This window comes from Triticum dicoccoides, chromosome 4A (genome assembly GCF_002162155.2).
Source record: "Triticum dicoccoides isolate Atlit2015 ecotype Zavitan chromosome 4A, WEW_v2.0, whole genome shotgun sequence".
Taxonomy (NCBI): Eukaryota; Viridiplantae; Streptophyta; class Magnoliopsida; order Poales; family Poaceae; genus Triticum; species Triticum dicoccoides.
The window spans coordinates 455,968,143-455,988,916 of record NC_041386.1 but is presented as its reverse complement, the minus strand read 5'-3'; positions in this window follow the sequence as shown (position 1 = coordinate 455,988,916).

The following is a 20,774-nucleotide window of genomic DNA, read 5'->3' as shown; positions in this document are numbered from 1 at the left end:
CACACCCGCTCCAGCTCCCCCGCGCCCGCTCCGACGACCCCCACGCCCGCTCCACACCTCCGCACCTCCCCACTTCCCCTCCCCTCGCGCTGCTTCACCCGACTAGGTCGTCCCCGTCGACACCGCATCGTCCCCGCGACCACCGTCGTCCCCGCGACCACCGGCCCTCCTCCGCCGCGACGACCAGGCGCCGCCGTCCACGGACCGCCTCAAGCTCTATCCCCGTCCGCGTGAAGATCCCCTCCACTCCGCGGGCAGGGGCTCTTCTCCTACCGCTGCAGATACAAGAGGAGAGGAGCACCGGCCAGCCACCACCGACAGACGCCTTAGTTTGGTACGACCTCGACCCCCTCACTGTTTTCTGCTTCAAAAGTAAGTTTGTAGAGCCAACAGGCATAGTATCCATTAACTGGAATTGAGCTAATTTTAATGGTATATTCGAAGTTAATATTTCGTTTAATCTAGTCTACGTGTTTGGTTTTTCTAACTGATATGAATGCCATGATTTCCAAGAACAAGATAGGATTGATGGGCCCCTGAAGCGGTTGCCATTAACCTTGTAGTGCCTATTTGCAACAAGGTATTTTAGCATTTAGACATTTAGTATAATTTTAGCATTGTTTCTCAGTTTGGCACACTACACATTATAGCAAAGATTCTCTATCTGGCACACTACACATTTTAGCATACTACACATTTTAGCATTGTTTTGGCAATGCATTGATTTGTAGTGATATCATTGGCTCATTGCTGCCTTTGTGCAATGCAGAACTGTTAAGAGTGATCTTGAGCAGGAGGGCGACGCCGAGCTTGGTTGGGGCCTCCTCGGCGACCGCTGCGGCGAGGTTTGTGCACTCAGTCTCTGAGTCCCCGCCGCGGAGAGTTGTACATACGCCAAGACCTTCTACGGTGAGCCCCTCACTCACTCAGCACCGAGTACTCTGCAATCTGGTCCTCTATCAGTAGCTTTTGTAGTAGTTCTTGCAGCGAATATGTCTTCCTGTTCAAATACAGAAGCAACACCCGGCGAGTACACAAACAAAGACAATCTGTATTCACAAACTGCAGTATTTCTTCCTGTTCCACAACTGGGCGTTGTAGCCTGACATAAAGAGAATCATTAAGCACTTTTCTTTTAATTAAACACCTGTAGTAGTATACTTGACTGAATTTAAACACTTGCAGTAGTACTTTGACGAGTCTGCTTGATCAACTGAATTTAAACACTTACAGTCTTTCTACTGCTGCTCGATCAACTGGAGTACTCTGGTACTTGATCAGTAGCTGTTTTGGTGTAGCAAGTGCAGCAGCTGTAGTACTCCATTTGGTACTCCATCTGGAGACTTTAACTGGATCAGATTAGGTACTCCATTTGCTGTAGTACTCTAGTTAACTGAAACTAGTGACATCACTTGAAGCAACTTAAGTCTGAATAATCAAATTCATCATACACTATTACTTGAATAAAGATTATGTGCTTGCAGTGGAGTGCATGCGTTTTGGAGTAGCATCAGTAGCTACTGTTACTTTTCCACATGAAGTACAGTACTGGAGTAGCAAGTGTACCAGTATTATTGGAGTAGAAAATTCAGTTAAGTTGTGCAGTAGTGTGCTCCTACTTGCTCTTCTCTGAATCTTTTAAGTTAAATGAAACCTTTTTACTCCAGTAGAATTAGATGAATTTTGTCAGTACTGCGTATTTAAATGAATCTTTTGCTGTGTATTTAAATGAAAGGGGAGTATAAATACTGTTTGGTTAAAACCAAGATTCAGTATCTTGAACTACTCCAGTTGTTTAAATTTGACTTGGTGTAGTAATCCAATACTCCAAACTGTTGATGGACAGATGGCCATTAGTTGGTGTAGTACTGCTTGGAGTAGCTTGCTGTAGAGATTTGTGTATTCTGTAGTTGAGTGCCAAAATAAACCTTGCTAGGTGAATCTTGTTTGCATTAGGAGTAATCGCTGGAAATTTACTGAATTTTGTTTCCAGTAGATGCACTATTGGAGTATTGGATTACTGCCTCTGTTTTTAATTAACAGTAATCCATGATCAGCAACAGTTTATTTCACTAATTTTCAGTTAACAACAATCCATGATTTTTTTAGCTAAAACTATTGATGATTTTTTGTTGGGTGACCTATTAGATCTGGAATGGAGGCTCACATAAGTTGAGCTGATTTTTGTCCATATGAAAGCAGAGGACCATATGGTCTGTGGCCTTTTCATCCATATGAAAGTAGAGGCACATTGTGGTGCTAGTTTGCTGGCTTTTGTCTCCGACCGTCGTGTCGTGATGATTTTGCAGGTACCCCAAGAGGCCCTTGAGTTTGCCGGAATGTCGATTAACTTCCGTTCCGGCAAATTCGGGTACTCCATATGTCCTATTTTCAGCAAAGGTCATGCTGAAATTTTCCGTGAATTTTAGCATGACTTTGCTAAAAAATCGGACATATGAGGTACTTGCTACTAATGCATGGGCCGGGGTATCTTAGTACTTAATTAAGTAGGATCAACTGCCCCTTTATTCTTGCTGTATTAAACCATAGGTGGCAATAGAGCCAAGTGATTAGTGCCAAGTGATTAGGCCCAACCTAGGGTGCCTCGGCATCGATAAACCCTAAATGATGAAATTTTAACTTAGCATTTAGGGTGCCTCGGCATCGATAAACCCTAAATGATGAAAACTTAACTTGGCTGCCCCGGATGCCTCGGTGTCGATGAGAACCTAAATGATGTACGCTTAGGCTTTTAGGGTGCCTCGGCGTCGACAAACCCTAAATGGTGAAAGCTTAGGCTTTTAGGGTGCCTCGGTGTCGACAAACCCTAAATGATGAGACCATGATCTTGTTCCTTGACAATAACCAACTTTTTGACCAAACTTTTTTCCTATTTAGAGCGAAACATGGCCCATAACGATGAGGCCGGTGGTTCGGGCGGCAAGCCATTCTGGGAGCTGTCCCAGGAGATGGAGGAACAACCTCACCGCTATGAGGACGCCGCGGAAGACACCGATCCTGATTACACAACCCCTAGTGGCGTCGGGGATGACACCACTGATGGTGCCACCGAGGATGGCACCACTGATGATGGCGGCGCACACACAGATGGCAGCCAACCGAAGAAGCAAAGGAAGGACCGGCACCCAAATGCGCTCCGCACCCTCAAGGAGGAATTCACTCAAGTGGACTCCGACGGGAATCCAACAAAGCCTAAACATATAGTCAAGGGGTACTCGCTTCAGCTCGGGTGCATTCTCCGGAGCACCATCTCGATCAACACCGAGAACCTTAGGCATAAGGACCGAGGGAATTTGCGCAACCTCCTCTTCACGAAGCTGCACGAACGATACAAGTTCCCCGCCGAATTTGAAAACACACGCCTCTTAGGGAATAAAGTGAACAGTGCCGCCCTCACGAAGATGAGCACGGCCCTGTCTACTTGGAGAAGCGCGGTGAAGAGAATGATTGATAAAGGTGATAGTTATGACAAGATCAAGGCGAAATATCCTTAGATGAGCGAAGATGACTACAACGAGTTCAAGATCAAGTGCGAGAGCCCCGCAACCTCCGAATCAAGTCAGTGGGGGAAAGAAATGCGGGAGTTGAACTTAGGGGAACACAAACTCGGTCCCGGCGGTTACAGAGTGGCGGAGCCTATATGGGACAAGGAGGACGCGGAGCGTGCCGAGCAAGGTCTACCGCCCCGCTTCGAGAAATACAGCGGTGACAAGCAGACCAAGAACTATGTCAGGGCCCGGTACAAGGAGGACCCAATAACAAAGGAGCTTACCACGGATCCGAAGACCAGGGCGCTTGAGCTTCTTCTGGTAAGGAACACACCCCCGCGTAATTAGCTCCATATGGTGGCACTCTAATTAATCCCCAATATTTCTAAATGGTTCACGTTCCTTTCGCATGACAATGAAAGCAGTAGCGCGGGATCGTCTCAGAGCACCCCCTTTCGACACCCCTTTAAATAGGGCGTTGAACGTAATGAAAAACAAGGATAAGCTCACTAAGCCGACGTCAGCTGGTCATGTGGCCGGCAAAGGCTTGTCCACAAAATGGGGGTCATACTATACCGCTGGTGTGCGGAAGGAGAAAAAGACCAGCTCGGAAAGCCAGACGCGTGAGGTTGAAGAACTCAAGGCACAAGTGGCGCGGATTCCGGAGCTTGTCCAAGAGCAAGTGCAACAACAACTTGGAACGACGCTCAACGCCATGGTGCCTACATTGATTCATGGGCTGACGACGTGGATTGCGGGTGGCCAACAGGGGCCTCCCCCGGTTCCTAGCTTCACGGCCAGCAACTCGCACAGCGCGCAGGCGGCGCCATTGGTGTCTCCGGCGGCGGCGCCATTGGTGTCTCCGGCGGAGGCGGTATTCGTGTCTCTGGCGCTGGCACAGGCATTGGAGCTTAATTCACCCGGGTGTACGCCGGCCGGCACCTCGCCAGCAAGCGCCCCCTCCGTCAGTTGCACGCCCGCCGTTGGCGGTGCCTCGACATTAGCCGAGCTCGACGGCATCACGGTAACTAAGCCTCTCGGCCGATGACTTCATCTCCTTGCCTTTGACTGGGCATCCCTGACGCCCTGTACATGTTTTCGCAGGGCACCGCCGACGTTCCTTGCACTCTTCTGCACTTCGTGGGCACCGAGTTGGTCGATGTCGCCAAGGGCAGAATCGTTCAACCGGGCAACCCCATGTTCCACGGTAATCCAATGCCAACCACAATGTATAGGGTTGAAGTGGTCCGGGTGCTGCTAGGCTGCGACGAGCTGTTACCTCCGATTCGACCCGCTGGGGCCGACGAAGAAGATGAGATGACCCTCGGCACCTGCGTAAACTGGCCCCTGCTTTGGCCGAAGAGCCAGATTCATTTGGGGGCGGGGGACACCACCCCACAGACAAGACCGCCAGTCGTGCCAGCGCCAAGCCATGGCAAGAACGCCGCAACGCTACCGGACCTGCCGGACATCCCTATGGCACAGGATCCGGACAGCCCTATGGCACAGGATCCGGACGTTGACGACAACGACGACGGTACATTTACCAAAGTTGATAAGTACTTTGCCGAACATGGGTACGCTGACGAGTCCTGTGGGCCTCTTTCTCAAGAACCCAGCCAAGACGACCGCGATCTAGCTGGTACGGCGGAGAAATCCAATTGCAACAGGCGTCGTCTGGCGTTCAGTTGTCAGGACACGCCTCCAGCTCCCGCCTTCACCGAGCCTCAGATAGCTGAGGTGCGAAATATTATCAGCCCCAACACGCTGAAGAAGGCGGACTGTGAGCAGAACTCGGTCCCATTACAGGAGATCAAGAAGAAGGGACGGAACGAAAGACTAACAACGACGCCGGTGCGAGCCAGCCGGCACCGAGTTCGATCCGTGCTCAGGACGGGCCACCTTCACCTAAGGATATCTCGAGGAGGGTGCATGTGGCGGGTAGGGCGATGCTACCGCCAAATATGCTGAATGCTGCAACCGGTGCTATGCGGAGTCTGCACGACAGTGTTCTTTCTTTAGAGAAGCGGCATCTTAGAGAGAAGGATGTGGCATACCCGGTTTTCGTGGCCAAGGTGCTAGAGAGCAAGGGCTTTGTGGACGGCGACATCGGGGGTACGATCGTCCTGCGGTTTGATGACATCTTTGCTATGTTTAACCTTCATCCGCTGCACTACACCTTCGTTCGGCTGTTTTCGCTGAGCATGCAGATGCGGATCATTAGAGACAAGACCCCGGACATCGTGATAGTCGACCCCTTCTACATGCGTGCCAAGCACTTTAGCAGCGCTGGGGACCGCCAAGTTGCGAGTTCACACCTCGAAGGCGTCATTCTGGCAAACGCAGATAAGGATAACTTCCTTGTGGCTTACTTTCCCGAGTAAGTCATCCCTTAACCGCCCCGTAACATATGATTTCTTAGATTTCGATCGTTCTTTTTTCTAACATTCCGTGTTCTGTGCAGTGACACACATTGCACACTCATCCTCTTAAGCCCGAAATATTCCATGGCCACGTATTCCGACCCGAACCGTAACTCCAAGATAGACTACACAAATGTCAAGAAAGTTCTTGATGATGTTCTCCCCGGCTACGCCAAATCTGGAGGCACCTTCACCAAGCCAGTTCGTAAGTACGGCAAGCACATGTTCTCACACAATACGAAGTTCTGCTGCGTCAAGCAGCCGCCTGGCGGTCAGAAGGATGCCTACTATGCCCTCCATCACATGCGGGCGATCGTAAGGGACCATCATCACCTTCTGCTACCAGATAATCTCAAAGATTGGGCCGCGAGCTTGTCGGTAGTCCAGGACGCGGACCTCAAACAAGAATTCTTTCGCATCCAGTCGGAGTTTGCAGACATCACCATCAAGATGTCCTTCATACCGCGGGGCAGTTCTTCCTCAGATATCAACCGTCCAACAATTAGATAGATGAAACGCTACAAATGCAGGGTGACAACGACCGTGATTTCATGACCATCACGACAGACGGCGGCTTCACCCACGCTCCTGTCCGATGAGTCGAGTCGAAAGTAGTGATGTGTAGTTCTGAAACATTGATTGGCTCATGTTGTAATTAAACTTTAATGAATTCGTATGTCTCTTTGGTTTGGACAGTTGTTCAACTTAGATGTAATCGATGCTATTTATTAGTAGGACTATGAATCGTGCTATTAATGTCTTTCTTTTCTCTTCCGATCCTTTTGTTGCATACTTACATATTGCTTATGTATTGTCTGTTGTTTGGCTTGTGCATAGAGATGTCGTCGTATGTCGTGTACAAGGGTAAGGTTCCCGGAGTCTACGATGACTGGGAGGAGTGTCGGAGACAGGTTCACCGTTTTAGCAGTAACAGTTACAAAGGGTACACCACTAGGGCGGAGGCCGAATCTAGATACGCACGCTATCTAGTGGGAGAGAGGAGGGAGCGTTGGAGGAACCGGATGAAGACTAGTTTGATCGCGATGATGCTCATCGTGATGACCACAACTCTCTTCTATGTGATGGTAGTTTGGATGATCGATATCGACTTGTAATGTGAAGACAAACTCGATACTCGTGGTCTTGAGACTTGTAATGTTTTATCTTTGTTCGGTCTTTTGAATTCGGAGACTAATATGATGAATTGTATTCGGAGACTAATCTTCTATTGTATTCGATGAATCTGATGTTGCTGTGTGCTGCTGTCTATATTCTGTCTAATAATATATTTTATATTCTGTCTAATAATATATTTTGTAACCTGCACAAAAATCAGAAAAGGAAAAAAACCAAATATTCATACTAATGGCGCATCACCACCTGGTGCGCCATTAGTATGCCAAAGGATACTAATGGCGCATCAAAGGAAAATGCGCCATTAGTATGACAAAGCCATGATTACGTATGGCCCCCCCGGGAGGCACACTAATGGCGCATGCTGTTACATACTAATGGCGCACTAGCAGGTGCGCCATTAGTATACCAGATACTAATGGCGCACCTTTGGTGCGCCATTAGTAAGATATACTAGTGGCGTGCTACTAATGGCGCACTGGTAATGCACCATTAGTAGGCAAAACCAGTGCACCATTAGTAGGCTTTTTTCTAGTAGTGTTTTATTGTACCCGGCGTGACGGTTATCGTCTCGTGTCATGGGGTGCCCACGCGATCCGTAGATCGATCTTGTTTGTCTTTCTTTGTCCTCCAACATATCTCGTAGGTCTAGCACATTTCCCCGTGCCTTGGTATATTTTAAGCGATGCCGGGGTGCGTCTTGAGTTGTGGGCCGAGAGGCCTCTCTGTCATGGCCACGAGGTGGCTGGTCAGCCGTGTCATGCATTGGAGATGTAGGTTTAGGTGCTTCCTCCTCTAATCGGGGTAGCAACCTGCGCTTTGGGTAGCTCTTGGAGGGACGTTCAAGTTCGTATTCCTCGGCCGCAAGGACTTCAGTCCATCTGTCGGCTAGCAAGTCTTGATCAGCTCTAAGCTGCTGCTGTTTTTTCTTAAGGCTACTTGCCGTTGCCATAAGCCTGCGCTTGAAGCGCTCTTGCTCGACGGGATCCTTAGGCACGACAAATTCGTCATCGCCTTGGCTTGCCTTGTCTTTGGAGGGAGGCATGTAATTATCATCCTCTTCCTCTCTGTCTGCCGCTCTCTCAGGGGGGCTGGCTTCTCCATCCTCCTGCACTGAATCTTGCTGGAGGGAGTTGTCTTCGGCACTGTCCGGGGTCTTATTATCTCCCGTGCCGGTATCACCGTTTTTGCTTTGGCGGGACTTAGAGCAGCGCCGCTGACGCCGGCGTTTAGGTTGCTTCTTGGAGGGGTCATCCCCTGCTGTTCCGTCGCCATTACCTTCTTTGGGTGTATCCACCATGTATATGTCATATGACGAGGTGGCTTTCCAGTGCCCTATAGGCGCTGGTTCCTGTTCGTCTCCTACATCGTCATCCATACCATTGATGTCTTCGGAGTCGAAGTCTAGCATGTCGGTTAAATCATCGACAGTGGCTATGAAGTGGGTGGTGGGTGGGCATCGAATTTCTTCGTCGTCCGCATCCCAATCCTGCCGGTCATAATCCGGCCAGGACTATCCTGACAAAGAGAGAGACCTTAGTGAATTCAGAATGTCGTCGAAGGGCGAGTGCTGAAAGATATCTGCGATGGTGAACTCCATGATCGGCGCCCAATCGGATTCGATTGGCAGGGGCGCGGAGGGTTCAGAGTCCGGAGAAGAGTCCGAAGAAGAGTCCGGCACTGCGGAGTCACGGGCCTTGCGAAGGATAAGGCTGGTGTTCGGCTCGATCGCCGTTGAGACTGCAGCCCCCACGGCGGGGTCTAGCCACCCGTCCTCGGTCGGCGCAGTTGGCTCCAAGCTAAAGGTCGGAGCGGATGCGGGTGCGGCCTCCAGGGCACTATTCGGCGGCAGAGCTAAATCATGCCCATCGTGACAGTGCGGCGTGCTCGGTTGTGGCTCGAATCCGTCGAAGATCAAGTCTCCGCGGATGTTGGCCGTGTAGTTCAAACTTCCAAATCTGACCTGATGGCCAGGGGCGTAGCTTTCAATCTGCTCCAGATGGCCAAGCGAATTAGCCCGCAGTGCGAAGCCGCCGAACACGAAGATCTGATCGGGGAGAAAAGTCTCACCCTGGACTGCATCGCTAACGATGATCGGAGGAGCCATCGGGCCTAAAGATGACGGCACGGAGGAACTCTCAATGAAAGCACCAATGTCGGTGTCAAAACCGGCGGATCTCGGGTAGGGGGTCCTGAACTGTGCGTCTAGGCGGATGGTAACAGGAGACAAGGGACACGATGTTTTTACCCAGGTTCGGGCCGTCTCGATGGAGGTAAAACCCTACTCCTGCTTGATTAATATTGATGATATGGGTAGTACAAGAGTAGATCTACCACGAGATCAGAGAGGCTAAACCCTAGAAGCTAGCCTATGGTATGATTGTTGTTGTCCTATGGACTAAACCCTCTGGTTTATATAGACACCGGAGGGGGCTAGGGTTACACAGAGTCGGTTACAATGGGAGGAGATCTACATATCCGTATCGCCAAGCTTGCCTTCCACGCCAAGGAAAGTCCCATCCGAACACGGGATGAAGTCTTCAATCTTGTATCTTCATAGTCCAGGAGTCTGGCCAAAGGTTATAGTCCAGCTGTCCGGACACCCCCTAATCCAGGACTCCCTCACCCACCTTCTTCTCCAACAAAGAAAATGTGTAAGCCCATAGTGGAAGATTTAACTCAAAATTCTCACTATGAGTATGAGATACCTGAGGAGAACTTGACAAGCCAAGAGAGATCTAAAGAGGGCTATGAAGGAGAGGATCATGTAGGAATAGATGAGGAGAACGAGCACCTTGATGGCAACGAGCAGGATAATGGAGGCAAGCAAGCCAAAGATGCTGATCAAGAGGCAACTGAAGATATTTTCCAAGATGTTGAAGAAGATAACGATGAGCAGGAAGAGGATAATGATGAGCATGAAGAGGATAGTGATGAGGAGGAAGAGGATGAAGAAGGGGTTGTTAGTGATGAGGATAGTGACGGGGGAATGGTGCTTGATATTTCGGTAATTTGCTACGACAAGGATAAACCACCTATGATAAAAGGGGCATTATTCCACTCTATTGAAGATTTTAGAGTTGCACTTGCTCAGCATGCCATTGTCAATGAGTTCAGTTACAACTAATAAAAGTGATCAAAAAAGTGTGAGAGTGTCTTGTTCCTACAACCCACCGGAAGGGAAATAACCATGCAAGTGGAGGGTTAATGGTTCTATCTTATATGATGGCAAAACAATTCAGGTGAAGAATGAACCCAAGATGCACACATGTCCTAGCACACAAAGAGATGGCAAAGTAAAGGTTGCTAAGAGAAAATGGATTGCTGCCAAGGTGACTGATTGGTTGAAAGGTGATCCAAGTATGACTAGCATCGCCTTGTAGAAAAGGTTGTTTGAGAAATACCATGTCGATATCGATTATCAAAGAGTGTTTGCAAGTAGGCGCATAGCCTTAGAGACGATATTTGGGAAGTGGGAAGACAATTTTGAGTGCATGCACAACTGGCAAGCCAAGTTGCTTAGGAAGTGTCCAACACGTGTTGTAGTGATAGATCGCAAAGAGAGCAAAGGGAAGCAACTTTTCACAAGAGCATTTGTGTGTTTTAGAGCTTGCATTGATGGATTTGTCTCAGGATGTAGACCTTACTTGAGCGTTGATGCCACGGCCTTGAATGGGAAATGGAAAGGATAGCTTGCGGTTGCTTGTGGTGTTGATGGACACAACTGGTTGTATCCAGTAGCTTATTTTGTCTTCGATTCAGAAACTAAAGAAAACTGGGACTGGTTCATGGAGAATCTCAAATCAGCTATTGGCACACCTGAAGGCTTAGTCATATGCATAGATGCGTGCAAAGGGTTGGAAACAACAGTGCATACAGTATTCCCAACTGCTGAACATAGGGAGTGCTTTAGACATATGATAATGAACTTCAAAAATAAATTCCATGGCAAGATTTTTGAAGAAAATCTATGGCCAGCCGCATACACATATTCTCCTACCAAGCACAATCACCATATGAAGAAAATTATGGAAGCCAACCAAGCAGCCATCGCATACCTTGATGAATGGCATCCTAATTTGTGGAGCAGAAGTAAGTTCTCTACAGCATGCAAATGCGACTATGTCATGAACAACATAGCTGAGTCATTCAACTCCATGATTAAGAAATTGAAGGGGTTCCCTATTCTTGAACTATTGGACACTGTGAGAATGGCTGTTGGTCCGATTTGGAATAAGAGCTAGAATAGCAAAGACATTTGTACGTAGACTTCTAAAAATTCTGCCAAGGATCACCAACATGATGAACAACAGATCAAGGGGAATAGTTTTAGATGGGATCTCTAGAAGTGATGACTACAAAGCTGAGGTCACTATAAAGATCCATGGTTATAATTGGAAGCATTGGGTAGATTTGGAGAAGTGGGAATGCTCTTGTAGACGTTGGCAAGTAACTGGACAGCCTTGCCTACATGCCATTGCATTCATCACAAGTATCAGAGGAGGTCGACAGATAGATGACTATGTGCATGAGTACTACTCTTTGAAATCATTTAGCAATGCATATGCAAAAACTGTGCCCACCATGACCGATAAGAAACAATAGCCAGTGGTCGATGTGGGCTTCAAATTGCACCCTCATGTGTTAAAGAAAGCTATTGGTAGACCTAGGACACAAAGGATAAAGTTAGCCCTTGTGAGTGTATCCAAGTGAAAACACAAGTGCAAAGAATGCAAAGAACTTGGGCATATGATGAAGACATGTCCTCTACTTTATCCTAAAGGCAAGCCAAGAAACAAGTAATTGCTAGAAAAGAATTGTATATTCTGAATTTAAATGCAATGAATTGTATATTCTAACTTAATTTCTCTATCTCAGTTCTGTTAGGAAAAGAAAAAATGTTGAGCTGCAAGACATAGAAGACATAGAAGCCAATGCCATGGACGCTGAAACTACTAGGTATTGTTGTTTTTCTCCAAGCAATCCATAATGGTTTAAATTTTTCCTATTTTGAATCCGCATTTCAAGGCAGTTCAACACTGATATTTTTGTGTATTCTTTGCTCTAAAAAATAGTTCTCCAAAGAAGAAAATAGGAGGTGGTAAAAGGGCAAAGTCTAGCTCAAAAAGTGTGCTACAAACCACCGTTGCAAGCTGTCCACATCCTGAAGCATCTAAGAAGACATGTGCTACATGTGATAGCCCCACAAAGAACACAAGAAGCAAAAGACGTCCTCCGTCGAAGAACACAAGAAGCAAACAGAAGCTTGTTGTTTAGTTGATGCAGCTACATGTTGATGTGAACCTCATAAAGGCCTTGCTTTTGGGTAGTCCATATGCATATGTGAACCTTGTTGTTTAGTTGATGCAGCTACATGTTGCATTGTACTATGTTGACCTGTATAGGCCTTGCTTTTGGGTGGTCAGTATGCATATGTGAACATTATGTGTAGTTGATGCAACTACATGTGAACCTTGCTGTTAAGTTTAGATGATGGATTTGTACTCCTGTGAATTAGTTTGCTGATATTAGGAACTATGTTGCTGGTAATGATGTCATTATTGTCAAGACTTGTGTGAACATATTGTGTAATTATCTATGATGTCAGACTTCCAAATAGGTCATGCCAAAAAATTTAACCGCATTGGCCAATAATATATTTCACAAAAACAATATTGTTTAACATAAGATGTGTGATGTCTGATTTTCAAATAGGTCATTCTAAGATACTGTGTAACATCAGATGTTACTCTAGTGGCAAAAGCAATATTCGGCAAAAACTGGAGTGTCAAAAGCAAAACAAAAAATAGAGGGCAATATGGTCTTTTCCCTGGTCCGCTTGGTCAAAAAGTCCATTGACCTAACATAATGGAAATTGTGATAACTGTCAAAATCTGAGAGTGGAAAAATTGAGATGTTGAAATCTAGAGTGGCATAAGCAAAATTGACATAATCTAGAGTGGCAAAAACAAAAAATTTCCATTATTCTAATGGTGAGGTTACCAGCATATACATTAGTCCTATACATGATGTTGAAGTACCTGCCTCCTAGGGGCCTCGCGATGCGAGAGTGCCAACCACGTCGTTTGTTGCACCGGGACTTGCACGATTGGTTGCAATTGGTGTGTTTCGCGCGTTTCGATCTCAAATGCTGCATCACACATGGAAAATTTTCCTCGGGGTCCATAACACGTGGCCCACGGATGCACGGCCAGAGCCACCCTCCCGTGGTGTTTTTGATCGCACTTGTGTGCACCCTCTCACGCATTGCTTCACACGCGACGGTTGAGCCGGGGTTGGCTGTCAGAATTTGCATGCGTCAGGTGGACCCGATTGGCGTGCGGCCAACCGGGGGATGGTGTTGCTTAAGGAAATATGCCCTAGAGGCAATAATAAAGTTATTATTTATTTCCTTATTTCATGATAAATGTTTATTATTCAGGCTAGAATTGTATTAACCGGAAACATGATACATGTGTGAATAAATAGACAAACAGAGTGTTACTAGTATGCCTCTACTTGACTAGCTCGTTAATCAAAGATGGTTATGTTTCCTAGCCATGGACAAAGAGTTGTTATTTGATTAATGGGATCACATCATTAGGAGAATGACGTGATTGACTTGACCCATTCCGTTAGCTTAGCACCCGATCGTTTAGTATGTTGTTATTGCTTTCTTCATGACTTATGCATGTTCCTATGACTATGATATTACGCAACTCCCGTTTACCAGAGGAACACTTTGTGTGCTACCAAACGTCACAACGTAACTGGGTGATTATAAAGGTGCTCTACAGGTGTCTCCAAAGGTACATGTTGGGTTGGCGTATTTCGAGATTAGGATTTGTCACTCCGATTGTCGGAGAGGTATCTCTGGGCCCTCTCGGCAATGCACATCACTTAAGCCTTGCAAGCATTGCAACTAATAAGTTATTTGCAGGATGATGTATTATGGAACGAGTAAAGAGACTTGCCGGTAACGAGATTGAACTAGGTATTGAGATGCCGACGATCGAATCTCGGGCAAGTAACATACCGATGACAAAGGGAACAACGTATGTTGTTATGCGGTCTGACCGATAAAGATCTTCATAGAATATGTGGGAGCCAATATGAGCATCCAGGTTCCGCTATTGGTTATTGACCGGAGACATGTCTCGGTCATGGCTACATTGTTCTCGAACCCGTAGGGTCCGCACGCTTAACGTTACGATGACAGTTTCATTATGAGTTTATATGTTTTGATGTACCGAAGGTTGTTCGGAGTCCCGGATGTGATCACGGACATGACGAGGAGTCTCGAAATGGTCGAGACATAAAAATTGATATATTGGAAGCCTATATTTGGATATCGGAATCGTTCCGGGTGAAATCGGGATTTTACCGGAGTACCGAGGGGTTACCGGAACCCCCCCGGGGGTTAATGGGCCTACATGGGCCCTAAGGGAGAAGAGGAGGGCCGGCCAGGGCCGGCCACGCGTGCCCTCCCCTAGTCTGAATAGGACAAGGAAGGGGGGGGTGACGCCCCCCTTTCCTCTTTCCCCCTTCCCCTTTCCTTCTCCAACAAGGCAAGAGGGGGGAGTCCTACTCCCGGTGGGAGTAGGACTCCTATAGGCGCACCCCTAGGGGGCCGACCACACCTCCCCCTCCCTCCTTTATATACGGGGGCGAGGGGGCACCCCAAGACATAAGTTGATCTTTGTGATTGTTCCTTAGCCGTGTGCGGTGCCCCCTTCCACCATATTCCACCTCGGTCATATCGTAGCGGTGCTTAGGCGAAGCCCTGCAACGGTAGAACATCAAGATCGTCACCACGCCGTCGTGCTGACGGAACTCTTCCCCGACACTTTGCTGGATCAGAGTCCGGGGATCGTCATCGAGCTGAACGTGTGCAAGAACTCGGAGGTGCCGTAGTTTCGGTGCTTGATCGGTCGGGCCATGAAGACGTACGACTACATCAACCACGTTGTTATAACTCTTCCGATGTCGGTCTACGAGGGTACATGGACAACACTCTCCCCTCTCGTTGCTATGCATCACCATGATCTTGCGTGTGCGTAGGAAAATTTTGAAATTACTACGTTCCTCAATAGTGGCATCCGAGCCAGGTTTTATGCGTTGATGTTATATGCACAAGTAGAACACAAGTGAGTTGTGGGCGATATAAGTCATACTGCTTACCAGCATGTCATACTTTGGTTCGGCGGTATTGTTGGATGAAGCGGCCCAGACCGATATTACGCGTACGCTTACGCGAGACTGGTTTTACCGCCGTGCTTTGCACACATGTGACTAGAGGGTGTCAGTTTCTCCAACTTTAGTTGAACTGAGTGTGGCTACGCCCGGTCCTTGCGAAGGTTAAAACAGCACCAACTTGACAAACTATCGTTGTGGTTTTGATGCGTAGGTAAGAACGGTTCTTGTTCAGCCCATAGCAGCCACATAAAACTTGCAACAACAAAGTAGAGGACGTCTAACTTGTTTTTGCACGGCATGTTGTGATGTGATATGGTCAAAATGTGATGAGATATAAGTTGTTGTATAACATGATCATGTTTTGTTGAAGTTATTGGCAACTGGCAGAAGCCTTATTGTCGTGGTTTTATCACGGCAGATGTCCTCATGAAAGGACTTAGTCGTGGAGCCATCGCGACGGGTTAGCTTGAAGGGGTTAAAGCGGACACAGGGACGCAAGAGAGTTTATACTAGTTCGGCCCCTTCGATGAAGGTAAAAGCCTACGTCTAGTTGTGATGGAATTGATGGGGTTTCGAGGACTAGGGAGCAAACAAGCTTCGCCTAAGTCTTGAGTTGTTGTCTGTTGTCCTTGAACCGCCGCCGGGTCGTCCCCTTATATACATGGGTGACGCCCGTCGATTCACAGAGTCCCAACACCGGTTCATATTCGTCCCCTTATATCCTTATTCCTAACTTACAGTGCAAGTTTATATACCGATGCCGGTTTACGGCTACAAGTCTTGAACCGACTATGGGCCTTAAGCCCTCATCTTCCTACTTGGGCTTTAACATGCTTTAACTACTGACAAAGTTAACCCGGCCCAGATAGGCCGGTTTACGCCCAGTAGTAATATCCCCAACATTAGGCCCCAGATTGATTTGAACAGGTTCATGTCAATCCTTAACAAAAAATCTTCCTCTTCAACCTCTTCTTGTAGTTTGTTGAACCGCCGTGATGTCATCTTCTCTGGTCGTTGTAAACCGGAGTGATGTCATCTGTCATCCGCCATGATACCCTTTTTGTTAATAAATCTGCGATAATCGAGGCGACAGCTCCGTTTCGTGGCCCCTTGATTCTTGCGCCTGACACATATCCCTTTCCTTATAAATAGGACCGAGGGGTCATTTCCTTTTCCCCCTTCGTGCTCTTCTGCTTCGTCTTCGTTGCATCGCCCAGCCTCGGAGCTCCGCCGCCACCGTCAACCTCTGCATCAGCCTTGGCCGCTGCGTCAACCTGAACGCACCAGAGCACCTCGGCGACCTTCCGCGTCTTCCTTAACTCCGGTAAGTCTTCTGTTCTTTCCAACATAGATCCGTTTCTAGGGTTTCATATTCTTCTAGTGTTCATCGCCTGGTTCATGATCATATGACAGCTCCTAGATGCATCTGTGAATCATTGCTCTGTGTAGCGGTAGCTTTTAAACATCCGCCTTCAGTTTTCATACTTGAAAACCATAGATCTATATGCATCTCTGCTCATTGATTCAGCTCTGTTCTGTTTTAAACCTTTGAATATTTGTCTTCTTTTCTGAACATGCTTCAGATCCAATGCCATAGAAGTATTTTGTGAAATCTGTTTCTGCATCCGCAATCTCAACGGTTTCAATGTTTAGATCAGGCGGTTTAACTTTGTGTAGAAAAATTACCAATCCGGTATGTACCATTAGTCCCCTTGTTGAACCGCCAGAATTCCTTAGCCAGGCACTGCCGCTTCATGAAACTCCGGTTTAGAAATAACTGTCTCCGGGTTAACAATGTATGCACCAATATATTTTTGTTCAACATACTCTTGAACCGGAATCACTGCTTTGTAGATTGCACCATGGCCAAACAAGTGTACGAGTGTAACTGGGTTCCTTCTTGCGTGACAGAGACTCAGCTGAACAATTTAGTCTTAACGGGTGCTTTAAGCAGCAAAGAAACTATCCATTGGAGGGTCCCCGGTACAGAGTGCCCTCCCATACCTCAAGTGGGAGAGGTCGTCGTTTTCGCGGATCATCTAGCCCGGGGCTTTAATCCTCCCGGTTCAAAATTTTACCGGGATGTCTTAGCCAATTTCCAACTCCGTCCGCAAGACACCGGCCCCAACTCTGTTACAAACATATGTCACTTCCAAGTGCTCTGTGAGGTATTCTTTCAAGAGGAACCCACAGTTGAATTGTTCAGAGACTGCTTCCATCTAAACCGCCACCCAGAGTTTACAGACGGTTCCTCTCGGTGTCAAAACCGGTGGATCTCGGGTAGGGGGTCCCGAACTGTGCGTCAAGGCCGGATGGTAACAGGAGACAAGGGACACGATGTTTTTACCCAGGTTCGGGCCCTCTCGATGGAGGTAATACCCTACTCCTGCTTGATTAATATTGATGATATGGGTAGTACAAGAGTAGATCTACCACGAGATCAAGGAGGCTAAACCCTAGAAGCTAGCTTATGGTATGATTGTGTATGAAGATGGTTGTCCTACGGACTACAACCCTCCGGTCTATATAGACACCGGATAGGGTTAGGGTTACACAGAGTCGGTTACAATGGTAGGAGATCTTGAATATCCGCATCGCCTAGCTTGCCTTCCACGCCAAGGAAAGTCCCATCCGGACACAGGACGAAGTCTTCAGTCTTGTATCTTCATAGTCCAGGAGTCCGGCGAAGGTATAGTCCGGCTATCCGAACACCCCCTAATCCAGGACTCCCTCAGTAGCCCCCGAACCAGGCTTCAATGACGACGAGTCCGGTGCGCAGATTGTCTTCGGCATTGCAAGGCGGGTTCTTCTCCAAATTCTGTGTACCTGTATGAATAATGTACGATTTTTGTAATGCAGCGCTCCTCGGCTTCCACGCCCAATAATGGTTGTCTTCCACGTGTCGAACGAATGCGAAAAGCCGGGACGTTTTTACACTCACACCCCTAGCCGTACAAACGAGCTGCCTATTTAACGGGTTGGGATTCAGATCCAAACCACATCTTCCCCTCTCAGCGAGTCATCATCAGAGCGCTCCTAGCAAAGGTCCATCCCAACATGGCCAGCCGTCGCAGCTCCTCCCCTCGCCCTTCTGGTCCTAAACCCGGGGACTGGGAGAGTTGCACCATCCCACATAGCGAGTTAGTGTCGCTTCAAGCCAAGGCATTTCTCCCTCTGGCATGCATGGTCCCGGTCTGAGCTGGTCTCGCCACCTACAATGGCGGTAAACAAGCGGAGAGCACTCCCAATCCTTCTAAAGGAGAGCGGGTGTGCCTCGTCCCCTATCTAATAAGGGGACTAGGATTTCCAATTCATCCATTTCTCCGCGGGCTCCTGGAGTTCTACGGCCTCCAGCTGCACAATCTCACGCCCGCCTTCGTATTACATATTGCGGGTTTCGTCGCCCTTTGTGAGCTATTTTTAGGCGTTGAGGCTCACTTCGCGCTGTGGAAGAGGATATTCTGCTTGGTGTCCCGTTCTCAAGAGGGGTCTATATACCAAGTGGGCGGAGCTGAAGTATGGCGCATCGCGGGGACCGGATACCTATCCGGAACCCCGAAGAAGGCGTCCGAGGACCGGCCTTCGGAATGGTTTTACATAGATGACGTCCCGCTGCCGGACCCTATCCGGGTCGGTCTCCCCGAGTTCAACAGTGCTCCATTGAAGAAACGCCTGAGCTGGCGTCCGCGGAGCTCTCAGAGGGAAAGCGACAGAGATGTCCTTTACTTGATGGGCCGGATAAGACTGTTGGCTCATTCCGGACTAACCATGATCGGAGTCATGGCCGCATGCATTATGCGGGGGGTGCAACCGCTTCAATACAGAGGCCACCCTATGTGGGATTTCAACGGGGAGGATGATGCCACGAGTTATGGTCGTAAGGGGCCGGCCTCAGCCACCGCCCTAGTGCAGATCTTGTCCTTTTTGTACAAAGGAGAGAAGGAAGAGTTCCTCCGCGTCAACCTGCGGGCCGGATTCACTATGTACGAACCTCCAAGTTGGGTAAGTGAACAATCGCACTTGCCCGTTTGTTTCATACTCCCACGGTTAGATATGTAGTCTGACGACTTCAATGCAGGAACTGCGGCAGGAAGTGAAGGATATAAACAGCCGCCCTCCACAGCCCGAGGACCCAGAACGGTCCCTCGATCCGGACTCCGAAGAGGATCCGGACATATCGGTGGAGCTTATCGACGGGGTGTTCCATCAGCTAAGCAAGGATGACACCTTGGTAGCCATTACGGCTGATTACCCCGGGTTAATCCCGACCTCCCAGGTGACAAAAACCGGAGTTTTTATTCCCTTGAGAGAGATTCCATTCTCACGTATTTCGGCGTTTCTAACGACAACCGTATTTTGCAGGGGAGGTTTCTGCGGCAGGAGGCCGTACCTGCGGCGGCTAGCCAACGAGGGGCCGCAGGGCCCCGTGGGGCAAAAAGGAATGTAGTCCGGACTGAGATGTCGGCGCAAAGGTATAGCGCACCCTCTATTTCCCTAGTGTCATGCTGTCAGGGCATTTTAACGTTCGTGCTATCTTCAGGACGAAGAGACCTTGCCGGACTATATCCGGAGAGGTTGCCAATCGCGCCTCCACCAGCCAGGCTCCAACGTCTGGCCAGGAAGCGGAGGCGAGCACCAGGCGCGCACCAGACGCTCCTCCGACAGAGGATACGGACAGGCTGTCTGCCACAAATTCTGAAGTGGAGAGTGCCATGAACCACAGGCGTCGCCGGACTGTTCTACGCGACGCTTGTTTCTCCCAAGAGGCTTTAGATGCCTTTAATTCGGGAGATGCGTACCTCCGTGCCGCTCAAAATGGTTTAGCCAGAGCCACGGAGCAGTATGTGAAGGACATACGGGTAAGAAAATTTTGGTTAGATATATGTATATACCAGTAGCCCCCGAGACTTGAAACAGTTAAAGTAACTGATTTAAGGATCATTCAATATGCAGGTTCTTACAAAGAAGAATACCGTACTGTCCCAGGAGCTTGAAAAGTGCAAGGCCCAACTAGAGGCCGCACTAGCCGCAGCAGGGGAGCCCAAAGGGACCCCCTCAGGTAAAATATATTTCGAAAGATTAGTATTCTGCGGCTTGGGTGCAAATCTGACAAATCATATTGCAGATGGCGCCGGACTCGATCCGGAAAAGCAACAACTCTTACGCCGGCTAAAGGCCGGTGAGAGTATGTTGACAAAGGTGAGGTGAGAGAAGAATGATGTTCAGGATGCCAACACCAAGCTGGACGTCGAACTTAAAGACGTTCGAGGCCAGCTGTCGGACTCTACGAAGGAGAATCAGCGACTTCGACGCGACATATTTAGTAAGTGCTTGAACGAACCTTGAAAAAAGAGTTCGGCGAGGAAGTCGACTAACAGAATAATGTCTATAGGTATGCTCATAGGTCGTCCTGCAGAGGAGATGCCCGGTTCTACGGGTGACCTTCTTCCCGAACTCCTGCAACTGCACGAGCGAATTCGGCAGGCGATGCGAGGCATTGCCCAAGCCTTAT